We start from the raw sequence: 12,494 nt of genomic DNA, 5'->3' as shown, positions 1-12,494 counted from the left end.
GAACATGCTTATTATATATTGCTCAGGGTGGGTGGGTGGGTCGGGGCAGGCTGCTGCTGCTTGCATGTCCAGGAAGTCCAGTGTCCCAACGACCTAGACTCCTTTGGAGTGATGGCAAACCGCTCATAGTTTAGAAATATAAAGAGGGATCAGCGGCTTCCCCCTCCCCACTGCACTCCCAACCCAAGAGGCTCAGTCAGTTTCTTAACTCTCGAGCCAGTCTCCAAATTTTCAACCTGAACTTATCAAGCAGTGAATGTGCTCAGAGCGTTACCAATGTCATGTTATTGGAGCCTCACAAAACCCTAGGAGGTAGGTGCTGTTTCACAGTCGAGGACCCGGAGGCAGACCGCTGTGCTACACAGCCAGTTTGCCCGGGGATGTCTCCAGCCACTGGAATGCTTTGCATCGTAAGGCACCGAAGGAAGCTGGAACAAAGTGCCTGTGTGACTCCTGCAGACTAGCGAGGCCCCCTAGGAAGCGGCCCGGGACCTGGGAGGTGGCCTCCCCGAGTCCTGGCTCCTCCTTCGGAAGGAGGCCCCCCCAGGCAGGTTTAAGGTTTCCTAGTCTGACCTGGCTCCCCAGTGTGTCCCGACACCTTTACTGCCCCGTAAAAAGCGAGAGGCACAATAAATGCTTGGGGACTGGCTGCGGACGGGACCGGGGGCCTCCGGGGGTGCAGGGCGCACGGGTGCATGCGGGCTCACTCCAACACCGGGCAGGCCAGCCGACAGGAGCTCAGCGTAAAACGCCGATGCCAGCAAGTTGGCACCCCGGGACGGCCTTGGCATTCCCTCCGGCGCGAGGCGTCACCACAAAGTCTTCCTGAGATGGCCGTCGGGGCGCTGCCCCCCGGGGGTCCCAGCCCACGCCCCCCACGCTGCGGGAGCTAACTCCCGGACCGGGCCTCGCTTCCTTCGGTGCGTGGGACCAGGAAAGGCTTGGGGGGGGGGGGTCCCGGCCCTGGAGGCTGGCACGGAGAACCGGACGGGGCGCTTGTCGAGCCCCCCGAGCTCCGGCGCGGGCTGGCCCCGAGGGGACAAACGGGCACCGAGGGGTCACCCCACTCGCGAGAAACGGGGTCACGGGCGGGTGAAGAGCGAGGCGGGGCCGCGGCGGAGAACGCGGGGCGGGGCGGGGCCGCGGGCGGGGCGGGGCGGCTCCGGCCGCGGCCGCGGCGGCCTCCGCGGCTGGAGGTGTCGCTCCCAACCCGCTCCGGCCGGAAACAGGCGCCAGTTTCCGGCCGGACGGGTGAGGAGCGGCCGCTCCGGGGCAGCGGCTGGAGGCCGAGCGGGTACCGGGCGCGGAGCGCGCGGGGCGGAGCGGGCAGCGCGAGCCGGGCCGGCCCGGGAGGGGCCCGCGCCGGGGGGAGGGGACGGGCCGAGCCGAGGCGGCCTCGGGTCGCGGAGCCCCCGCCCCGTCCCTCGTGCGCCCCGCGGACCCCTTGGTGGGGGCGGCTTCCGGGGGTCCGCCCCGACCTTCGCCGGGGCCCGAGCCCCCCGTTTGCGGAGCGCCCCCCGCCGCGGCGGACCCCCGCCCGGCGCTCCTGGCAACCAGCGGCCGGCGCGGGGACACCCGGCGCGGCGGCCGCGGGCCCCGGGGCCGCCCCGGACTGAGGGCGAAGTTGCGGGAGGAGGCGAGAAACTTGAGCGGCGCGGGTGAGTGAGGAGCGGCGGGCCCGGCCCGGCCCGGCCCGGCCCGGCCCGGCGTGTCTGCCGGCCCGCGGTATTTGTAGCCCGGCCCGGCCCGGCCCGCCGCGCCGCTCCCCCTCCGCCGAAGCCCGGCGCCGGCGGCGGCTCGCCCGAGCCGCGGAAGGGCGGCTGCCCCGCGCGTCTTTCTGGGGAGCTTGTCCGCAGCCCGGGGCCGGGCCGGGCCGGGCCGGCGGCCTCTCCGAGGCTGGGAGAGCCCGAACCGCGGCCTGACAGCCCTCCACCCAGGGCAGCTGGGGTCTAGACGAGTCCGGATGTTAACTCTCGATTTGTTGCTTTTTGTTTGGGAACTTTGTAGATTTTCTTTCCTAACGTTATGCTTCGTTTTAATGAGAAAGTGCATGTTTCATTATTGATTAAAGGCTCAAATATTGATGAAGCTGGGAAAGAAGGCAACTGGGGTGGCTGCAGAGAGCGTGCCCGCGGCTTCAACATGTCCCTGGGCATAAAGCCATACTTTTAACACCAACAAATTACTGAGTTAACCCGTGCGTCCTCCTGGTTCTCCAGTAGCTGCTAACCCAAGTTCAGGAGCCACTTTCCCTCTGGCTTTGTTTGTTATGTCCAGTGGAGGACTGAGAGCAACAAAGTCACTCAGTCTGATGAGTGGTAACAGCAGAACTAAAATTGACAGGGAAACGAGACAGTCCTAGGGCTATCGCAACTGTTTATCTTGCCTCTTGGTCCCCTCCCCGCCTAATGAAACAATTGATACGTTATTATTTGTACTCACAATGAAAAGAGAAAGATCGAAAATAACACTATTTTACCATTCCGGACTATCTCGCCCAATAACATTATTTACCATTCGGGACTATCTCGCCCTTCATTAGTCTGAATGTTCCAGAGTTGACTATTCTGACTGATTTAGGGGCTACTCCGAGCTGGAGTGGCAAAGGATATATCAGACTGTTCCAGAGATGCATTTGTTACTCACGTTTCTGCCCAATTAAGCCTGTCCCTTTGGTTTAATGCTCTGAGAAAACGTAGATTCTAATGCTTTTTCCACTATTACATATTGTCACTCAGTCCTTTCCTGTCTCTGAAAATTAATCCCTCAGACCCAGAACATTTGGGCACTGGTCTGTTTCAAATCCTGGAATTAAAGTACACAGTGAATGAAAGCTTTAGAAAACGCTTCCCTACCCTCTTAACAGAATTATGGCTTAGGGTAATCATTGTTGAGTTTAGTTGGATTTTGGAGGTGTGATCTGTTGTAGTCATAGGTGTTATTTGGGTGAGGTTAGAGTGCACGGACATCCTAAAAATTATTCTGAAAACTCCATTTTTTTCTCTCTTATTTCTCTAACGATGTTTTGAGAAACATAATATGGGAAGTGGAATCTGATTTTTTTTGAGGTCCCAAAAGGATTAGTAGTAGTACACTCAGATGCCTCATTTTTGTCTGCGTGTTAAGAGTTAGCTCAATGATTACTGACATGCTCCATGACCTATTTATAATTGTGGCAGGAACAAATCCCCTGGTTGAAATGCCTGTAGTTTGAGTAAACCTCAAAGGACCAGGGAAAGAATTGGGATGAGGCTGGACATATTTGTTATGAAGCTAATTCTGAGGCATATTGTTGAATTCTTCAGAATCCAAACACAATAGAAAGGAATACCTACCCTCATCAGCCCTTTGGGTTATTTGAAAAGAGAGTATGACTCAATACTTATGAAACAGCATATGAACTTGATTCAGTTTAATGCAGTGGAAAGTGCTGTGTGAAACTTAGAATCTAGGAGCAATGAGAAGCGGTTAACTTCTTGGATAAGATAGATTTTTACCTGGGTTTTGGAAGACAACAGAAATTGATAAAGACATTCCAGGTGAGGAAATGGTATGTGTAAAATTGGTGTGGGTGGGAATGAGCAAGGCTATGGGAGGAATGGGGGAAAAAGTGAGATTGACTAGAATGAAGAGTCCTATAGTATAGGTCATGGTAAGTGATGATGAAATAGAGTTGTGAGGAGAGGGGGGGTTTGGAAGCCAGACTGAGTGGAAGAATGATGTACTAAGAATTTTGGTTCAGAGAGAAGGGATGCAGATCTTTTTCTCTCCTGAACCAGTTTAAATGCAGAGAGTCTTGGCTGGAGCTTCAGTTTCCACTGTGGAAGAAGTTCTGTTTCAAACAGCCTAATTTTACAAAGATCTCTCTATACTCCCCTCAAGAGTGGTTTAGTATATGGGAGGATCCCAAAATCTGTAACTAAAAGTTATCTACTTTCTTGTGGTAAGCCAAAAAAAAGGGGGGGGGGGCATCCATTCAATGCTCAGTCGTCTGTTAAGATTGTAGGGGATCAGTGGTATAGGCAATCCAGAAATGAACAGTGCAAAATTTGATTTGGAAACCAACATAATTAAAAACCCTAACAAGTTTATCCTTTGTTTATGTTGCTATTAAAATTTGAATTAAATGAACATTATCTAATATTGGGATCTGTCTTTGCATCACCACCTAGAGGAATTACTTTTCTCTACCAGTCTATGTCTTCTAGAACCCTGGCTAAAGTTTATCTTATTCAGAAAATCATCCTTTTCTATTGCTCCTTAAAAATCCTCTTAACATGGAATGTGCTATATAGCCGCATAGAGGCAACCTATGGTTATAATGGTATAAAATAAACAACCTAACTTGTGGATAATTGAAATTTAACTATACTAAGAATGTTGGTGAGAGACATGTCTTTTTAAATTTTATTTCTGGTCTGTCCTATTCTTTGTGGCTCTTATTTGAGTATTCTTGGCAAAGATACTGGAATTGTTTGCCATTTTTTCTATGTTTATTTTACAGATGAGGAAACTGAGGCAAACAGGGTTAAATGACTTGCTCAGGATCACACAGCTAGTAAGTTCTCTGAGGTCACATTTGAACTTAGGAAGATGAGTCTGCCTCCAGGCCTAGCACTGTGTACCATCTAACTGCCCCATATGTCTTGTGGTAAACCCTTTTGGGGCTATACTGGCCTCCTAGCCCTTCCCACATGTCTTGTAGCAAACCCTTTTAGGGGCTATACTGACCTCCTAGCTAGCCCTTTAGGCCTGTGAGTTTTTCATGTATATAACTAGAGAGTGAGTTAATCACAAGATCTCCTGAATTGTGCATTAATATGAGGAGAATTGAACTATTTTTCTCCCCCTCAAAGATTAGTAACTAAAAGACAGAATTAGAACTAACCATATTCAATCAAAATTTATCAAGACCTTTCCTCCTGAAGTAAATTTATTTCAAAATTTGACCAATTTTTTTAAAAGGGAAAATTAACCCCTTAAAGTTAATTACCCCTCTTTCACATACAGTAGTTGATCTGAATTCACCTGACCTCATAATTGTTACCAAAGCTTTGTGCTTCTGATGTCATTGGTAAAAGATTATGATTTAACTCTAGGATGAGAAGATTGTCATTTCCTTTGGACTCTGGAAATCAGAGATTGAAAAAGACTGGGTTCTAGTCCTACAACCTACTCAGGATCATTCTTAACAGTGTGTGTTCTAGGGTTCTGTCTCATCCCTTTATTTTCTCTAGGAAATATCGGTGCTAATGGTGGAGAACAATCAATCAACAAATATTAAGGACCTGCTATGCACTCCTTAAGTGGTGGGATAGGAAAACAAGTAGAGGAAACTTGTAAAAGATAAAGTCCCTAATTTCAAAGAACTTGATATCGAGTTAGGGAGACAAGACAAATATACAAGAAACTATCAAATATAGCAAAAGTATACAATTAAGTGTTTGTTTGGCATACACTATAAGTATTGGAGGAGTTTAGAGAGGGGAGAAATCAGTGAAAGCTTCCTGAAGAAAGTGATATTTGAGCTAGACCCTGAAGAATAAATAGAATTTGGATTCCAAGAAGGGTGAGCGAAGTGGATAATTTAGAGATAAGGAGTTTATAAGATGACAGAGACTATGAAGGGAATATGTGGAAGCAGAAATTTGCCTTGTACTTAAAGAAATTGACACCAACTTAGGCTTTCATTTGGAGAACTTAGAGAAATAAATTTGACTAACTGTATTGGGACTTTATTATTGGTAGGGGTTGGTGAATGATGAGAAGGCTGAAAGCCAGGCAGAAATTTAAGACTCTTATGATAGGAAAGAGGAGAGCTTGTGTAGGAGGGAAATCAGATCAGTTTTGAATGTGTTGAGTTTGAAATAAAAGTATGAAACTTACAGGGAAATGTCAGTGGTTGGAAATCTATGACTGAACTAACAAAGTACAGAGCCGTTCTTTTGAGGTGTTGGTTGAAGCCATGAAAATAGAAAGAGGATAATCTTAAGCATTGTGTTGATTTTGTGATGCATTTTGTGCTTTTTAAAAAATAGGTAATTGTTTTCATAGAAAATTTCCTTCTAATATTTGGCTCAGACTAATACCACCTAAGATTTGTTAAGCACTTATATACCAGGAGCTGTGCTGGTCTTGGGATACAAAATAATAAAGTATGTTTGCATTTTAGCACATGCTAAGTGTTTTAGTGGTCTGGGGCAACATTAGGATTACCAGGGAGGGATCAAAGTTTGGCAACAATTGAATGTTTGTTGATAAAGAGTTGGAAACTTTTTTCAGTGTGGCTTCACTTTCAGGACTAATAGTCCATGATTCCTCTGGGGTTTTGCAGGCCCTAATCATCTTTTGTATAGACAATTATAATCAGTTTTTAATTGGTCTTCTGCTCCCAGTCTCTTCCCTCTCCTAAGTAATAAGCTTAGGCACTAGTATGACTGACCAAGTTGCTTCCCTGCTCAATAACCATCTGTGGCTTCCTCTTGCCTCAGGGACATGATACAAATCCCTCAGCCTGGCATTTAAGGGCCTATAAAATTTGATTCCTGTTTACCTTTCCACCCTTATTCTGTACTATTTCTCTTTATGCATTGTACTTATTAGTCAAACTGAACTCCTAGCTGTTCCTGAACTAGACTTGCCATCTCTAGCCTGGTTCTTTTATGCAAACTCTTCACCATTCCCAGAAAACACTCTCACTTCATTCTAGCTTCCCAAATCTTAATTCCCAAGGACTGTGTCCTGCACAGAACCTTCCTAGAACCTTTTGGTTGAGAGTGCCCTCTTCCTTTTCTGATGATCTTGTGTGATTTCTCTGTGTATTTCTATTCCCCAGTAGAATGTGAGGTCTTTGAAGACAGGGGTGGTTTTGTTTGTCATTGTATTCCTAGGGCCTAAAACAGTTCCTCAAGTAGAATAATAATTGAATTTTCTGTGCCAGTTTAAATCAGTCTCCCCATCCTTCTTTATGAAAACAACCTTAAAAATGCTTTTATTTGGGAATAATCTTCCCATCTATTTTAGGTGAACCAATAGAGGGTAATGAGTTACTCCTAATTTGGTTTAAAATTCAATTCAGCAAATGTCTGAATGCCTTATGTGTGCAGTAATAACTCACTTATACAGCATTTTCAGGGTAACAAAGCATATATATATATATATATATATATATATATATATATATATATATATATGTCCTGTGAGGTAGGTGGTGTAAGAATTCTTACAATCTTACAGGAGGCACTGAGAAGTTAAGTGATTTGTTAGTGTTCATGTGGCTAAAAAAGTGACTGACTTGGGAATCAAACTTTGGTTTTATGCCTCTAAATTGAATGCTCTTTCCACAATGCCAGTGCTGCCTCTTCACAGAACTCTGTCCTCTACCCAGATGAACTAGACGGAAATATGCTCTTAAAGTACCTGTTTTCTAATAGGTGAGATAATAAATGAATTGGTAATCAGAACTGCTGAATGTGATGATGGAGCTAGAGATGTCCAAGTGAAAGTACTTTGGAAGTAGAGGAGGGAGAGATGACTTCCTTCTGGAGGAATCCAGGATGGTTTCAATGGATGAAGTGTCATTCAAGCTGAGCCTTGAATGCTGGTTAAGATATTAGTAATAAGTATAGGGCAGGATGCTGGAGAGGGTGGAGAATGTTGAACTATTCCAGACACAGTAGAGATGTGTCTGGGATCAGTAAAGGCCCAGAGTACAGAACTACAAGGGATGTTTGGGGAACAACTTATTTTGGTTTTGCTGGAGCAGAGGGCCCTTAAAAAGGGAAAGTTGAGAGAGAAAACTAACTTGGGTGCAGAACCTTTTGGGGCTATCTGTCTAAGAAATTTAGACCTTATTATGTAGGTAATAAATAAGGCATGGAATGTTTTTGAGAAGGTAAATAATAAAATCAGTGGTTTTCTTGAGGATGAGTATTCTGACAGTTGTATCCAGACTGGATTAAAGTCGGGAGTTCTATTACGAGACAACTGTCATAGTCCTCAAGGTAGAAATTCATTAATTTATTAAGCCCTTGCTCTGTACTAGAATATGAGTTCTTACAAGTAAATACCACATTTGGTTAAGAACTCCCCAAGACCCAATTGCAGCTAATCATAATAGAATATTAAATCGGTGCTTTAGGGGCCTACAGAAGGGGAAGGAGACCTTGGGAAGGTGGGGATAATAATTGACATGACAATTTAAGAGTCGAAAAGTGTTTTACATACATGCCCATGAAGTCATTTCCATGACTTCAATACCCATTTATGTATGGATGACTCCCAAATCTTTTATCTCCAGCCCTGACCTCTTTATCTGAGCTTTCATCTCTAATCACTTAGATTGATGTTTTCACTCTTATTTCTCACCAGTGGGCCCCTCCCCCCATTTTGGATATCTAATCAATGTCCATTCACCATTTGTCCCACATTAGAAATCTTGGAATGAATGTTGACTCTTCTCTCTTCTTTTTCTTATATATCTAATTTGTTATCAAGTTTTCTTAGGTTCACTTTCACAATATTGTTTCCACCTTTTCTGTTCCCATTGACACTCTCTAGTACTGCAGTAGTTTCTTTTCAGGAATTACAGGTATCAACCCATCGTTTGTACTGCTGTCAGATGAATCTTCTTTAGGTAGGCATTTCTTGATTCTGTTCCATGATCTTCAGTCATTCTGTATTATTTACCACCATTTTGCCTTTCCTATTTCATCTCATTTATATAAGATTATCAAAGAGAGCAGAGAGGAAACAGTCTGATACAGACTCTTGGGGAGCACACATGTTAAGTTGTCAGGAAGAGGATGAACAGCTAGAGAGAACACCCGGAAGGGTAGTTTGAGAAGTAGGAAAATCACTAGTAAAGTGGTGTCTCAGAACACAAGTGCAGAGGAGAGTGATTAGTAGGGTCACATATGATAGAGGGGCAAGTAATAAGAAAAAAAAGTCAAATATAGGATTGGATGATTGCCAACCCAATATGAGTGGCCTTTGAGAGATCAAGTTTGTCATGATGGTGGAAGCTAGAAATTGATAAGAGTACATTGAAAGACAGACCTTGTTCATAAACAATTTTTGAGAGGTATAGATAGCAGTGAAGGTTTTAGGAGAGATAGAATGATAGCTGGAAGAGGTGGAAGGGTCTGGGAAAGGTCTTTTGGTATAGGAGAGACCTTGAATATACTTGGAGGGAGAAAAAAGGAGCCATTGGGGGGATACTGGAAAGGGAATTGACATGGAATTAAGGTCCTGAAATAATAGCCTTCATTTTTGTGGAATTTTAATGTTTCTAAAGTGCTTTTATATATATATATAAAATTTGATCCTCACAATCACAATGTTAGGCGCTATTTCCTCATTCTACAGATGAGGAAAGTGAAGCATGGAAAGGATAAGTGATTTACCCAGGATCACATAGCTAGTAAGTAGTTGGGATTTCAATGCTGACTCTCAGACCAACACTTTGTCTATCAGACCATGTTATCCTTGAAAAGGAATCAAAAATCTAGACAGAGTGTCAATAGTGAGGATCTAGGGGCAGTTAGGTGGTACAGTAGATAGAGCACCAACCCTGGAATCAGGAGGACCTCCCCCCAAAAAAAGTCAGGCGTCCAGGAATTCCTCTTCTTCTGGAGCCAGAGAAAAGGAAGAGAGAGTGGGAGTGTGGTGTTATTGAAAAACTTTTGGGAATAGTGGAAGGCAGTTAAGGAAGCTCAAATTTGATGGACTTAATCTCATAGTAAGTTAGAAGGCTAGGTAGGTAATCTGTTGTGAATGTACATGGACTCATGATTTAGGGCTTGAAATGAGAAAAAAACAATTTGAAACAGATTATTTGGGGAATGAGATAAAGGTGAAGAGGGTTTAATAAACTTGCTTGGGAATTGAAAGGTGAAGATCAAATTGAGAGATATTTAAGAGTTTGCTATTTGCCTTCTCATTAACCCTAAATACTCAAATAAATTTCCCTTATGTGGCCTTGTCAATATAGGGAATAGGTGCTATTCTGAAGCTTTATGACTGATTGGTGCTTGGGGCTGGGCAAGAGGGTAGGGAGAGTTCTAAAGTTAAAGTCAGTTTGGCTTAAATGTTTTGTTAAGTGATAGAACTGATCATAGACTGACAGCTTACACCTTTCATCTGTTTGTTTTTGGAGAATATTTTTGGAGTTGACCTGGTTCATCTTACAGTAAAAGAAACTGGGCATAATAAATTGGACTGTGAATAAAAAGATTTGTTTATGTTTGCCTAGAAACAATGTCTGCCTCAGTACCCAGTCTGCATTTCACTTCCCTGAGGTTGGAAGTTTCATTAATTTATATGTTGGGAAGGACAGTTTTGATTTTGATGTGCTGGTTGAATTGCAAGTATATGTTTGGATTATATGCCTCAATTTCTGACACTTGAAGTGCAGAATAATGGAGTTCATGTCTTTAGGCTTCTTTGGAAAGACTTGGTCACATCTAATAGCGTGGGAGGGTTGATGCCTTGTATATACATCTTTTAGAAGAATATCATTCTTAGTGGCATATACCTAAGCTCTGATTAATGTTTCTTCTGGAGTCTGTTAAAATTCTCCTTGGAGAAGGGCTTTATTTTGGAAACCATTCCTTTTGGCTGAGCTACCAAATCCTAATTCTTTCTTAAGTGGGCAAGGGTACATTTTGTTTTTGAATGTGTATATGTATGTGTGGGGGTGGGGGGGAGTGGGTTCCAGGGAATGGAGAATAATTACTCATAATGAGTCATTCTTATTTCTAGAAGGTTAGACATCATGGTCTTTGTTTTTGAGTACCCTGTCTATATCTCCTGATACATAGAAATGACAATGTGCATTCTGCTGAGATCTGAGTTGAGGTGGAAACTGGAATTCCTATATTTTCATTTTGGTCACTCTCCTCTTCTGTATAGATATGTATACTGGATATTAGGGAAATTCAGAGGAAAGAGGAAGAAAGACATGGTTTCTGCCTCAGAATTCACAGACTAATAAAGGAAGTCACAGCCCCTACTCTTGAGGAGATGCATGCCATCAAGAAAAAGAATACTGGAAAAGCAACACAGTAAGTGCAAGTGATTGTAGGAGAGTTATGTATCTGAGCTGAAGAAGTACTGAATAAAGGTGTGATCAAGGAAAACTTCCTGGAGGAGGTGAGACCAAACATTTCTTGGGGGGGGGGGGATGAGTGAAAGAAGCAAGACTGGTAATGGAATTAGCAAGTGAAGCTGATAGTTGACATTCCATTTTAAGGTAAGAAGAACAGTCTCAGAATCCAGGTTATCTAGAAAATGATTGGCTACATATTTCTGCCTGCTTTTTTTTCATTAGGGAATTATTTAGGTTGTCACTCAGCAAAGGAATTATGAGGATTTAAATTCTGGTGTATTGTGTCCCTAATATTGCTTCATGTTTTAGGGAACCTTTTGGAAGAATATCTCTCGAAGCTGTCCTGGAGAAAGTAGAATTAGATGACTCATTCGAAAGACCAGAGGGGAATAATATGATCATTTTTTTTTTTTATAATTTTATTTAGTCTTTCCTTGATGATTTGTATTTTTAGGTTTTTGCAAGGCAAATGGGGTTAAGTGGCTTGCCCAAGGCCACACAGCTAGGTAATTATTAAGTGTCTGAGACAGGATTTGAACCCAGGTACTCCTGACTCCAAGGCCGGTGCTTTATCCATTGTACCACCTAGCCGCCCCGATAATTTTTTAAAAAGCAAACAGTCTCAATTTCATTTATACTTACAATTTGGATATATCTTATTAAAAAAACAGTAAATTTCCTTTTCTAATTGGTCAAAACTACTAAAATTGGGTTATTTGTTAACCATGTATGGACTGATAGTTTGGGTGTAATATGTAGACCTAGGTAGTATCCCATTTTATACTGAGTTGGCAGGGGAAAGTAAATATGGGATTGAACATGTATTGAGAGTTAATACTCAACAGAAGTTAAGAACTGACTAATGATTTTTCAGTTTCTAATGAACTGACTTGCCTGTTTTCTCATACCAACCTTTACTCTCCTCCCTACTATTGATAGGCTAAGGTTATACAAATCATAAAGAATCTTGAGTTTCTGGTAACTTTTTGGAGGGAGTATCTCAGGAAAGAGAGCCTAGGAGTCTTCACTCCTTGTCCTGGACTAGAGATTTTGGGGGTAGTCTCCAAATCTGATTTGAAATCCTATAATCACAGTCAGAGTGAGAAGACAGGGATCAGAGACTGAAGGGACTGAAGAGGAGAAGGGAGGTTTTGGTGGGGGGGAGAAAGATATTTGGAGGGGAGTATTGATGGGTGGAGGGCCTGGGTGTGGAGTTGGGTCATGCTTTGAGTAGATTTAGCATAAGAATGAAAGAGTTTCATGCAGGCTAGTTAATCCTGCTTTCCAAAATTGACAAGTTCTACTTTGATTCTGTAGCCCCTCTTTATGGTCGCACCAAGTCACTTGTGAAATCTATCGGACAGAATCCTGATTCTTTTATAAAAGA

At 43.5% G+C, this 12,494-nt stretch overlaps 1 protein-coding gene across 14 annotated transcripts in view; it reads left to right on the top strand.

Moving 5' to 3' along the window:
• Nucleotides 1–897: 897 nt before the first annotated feature.
• The window catches only part of OTUD7B (OTU deubiquitinase 7B), an 81,281-nt gene continuing 69,684 nt past the window's right edge, over nt 898–12,494 (top strand). For 4 of the 14 annotated variants that reach the window (XM_074188686.1, XM_074188685.1, XM_074188684.1 and 1 more), the window contains exon 1: nt 7,182–11,063. The gene's annotated coding sequence lies outside the window, so the exon portion shown is untranslated. Of the gene's footprint in view, nt 921–1,506; nt 1,659–7,181; nt 11,064–12,494 lie in introns of those variants that run through there. The other 10 variants (XM_074188693.1, XM_074188687.1, XM_074188681.1 and 7 more) reach the window with 6 other exon arrangements.

This window comes from Macrotis lagotis, chromosome 5 (genome assembly GCF_037893015.1).
Source record: "Macrotis lagotis isolate mMagLag1 chromosome 5, bilby.v1.9.chrom.fasta, whole genome shotgun sequence".
NCBI classification, from domain to species: Eukaryota; Metazoa; Chordata; class Mammalia; order Peramelemorphia; family Peramelidae; genus Macrotis; species Macrotis lagotis.
This window is presented reverse-complemented; position numbering and strand designations above follow the sequence as displayed.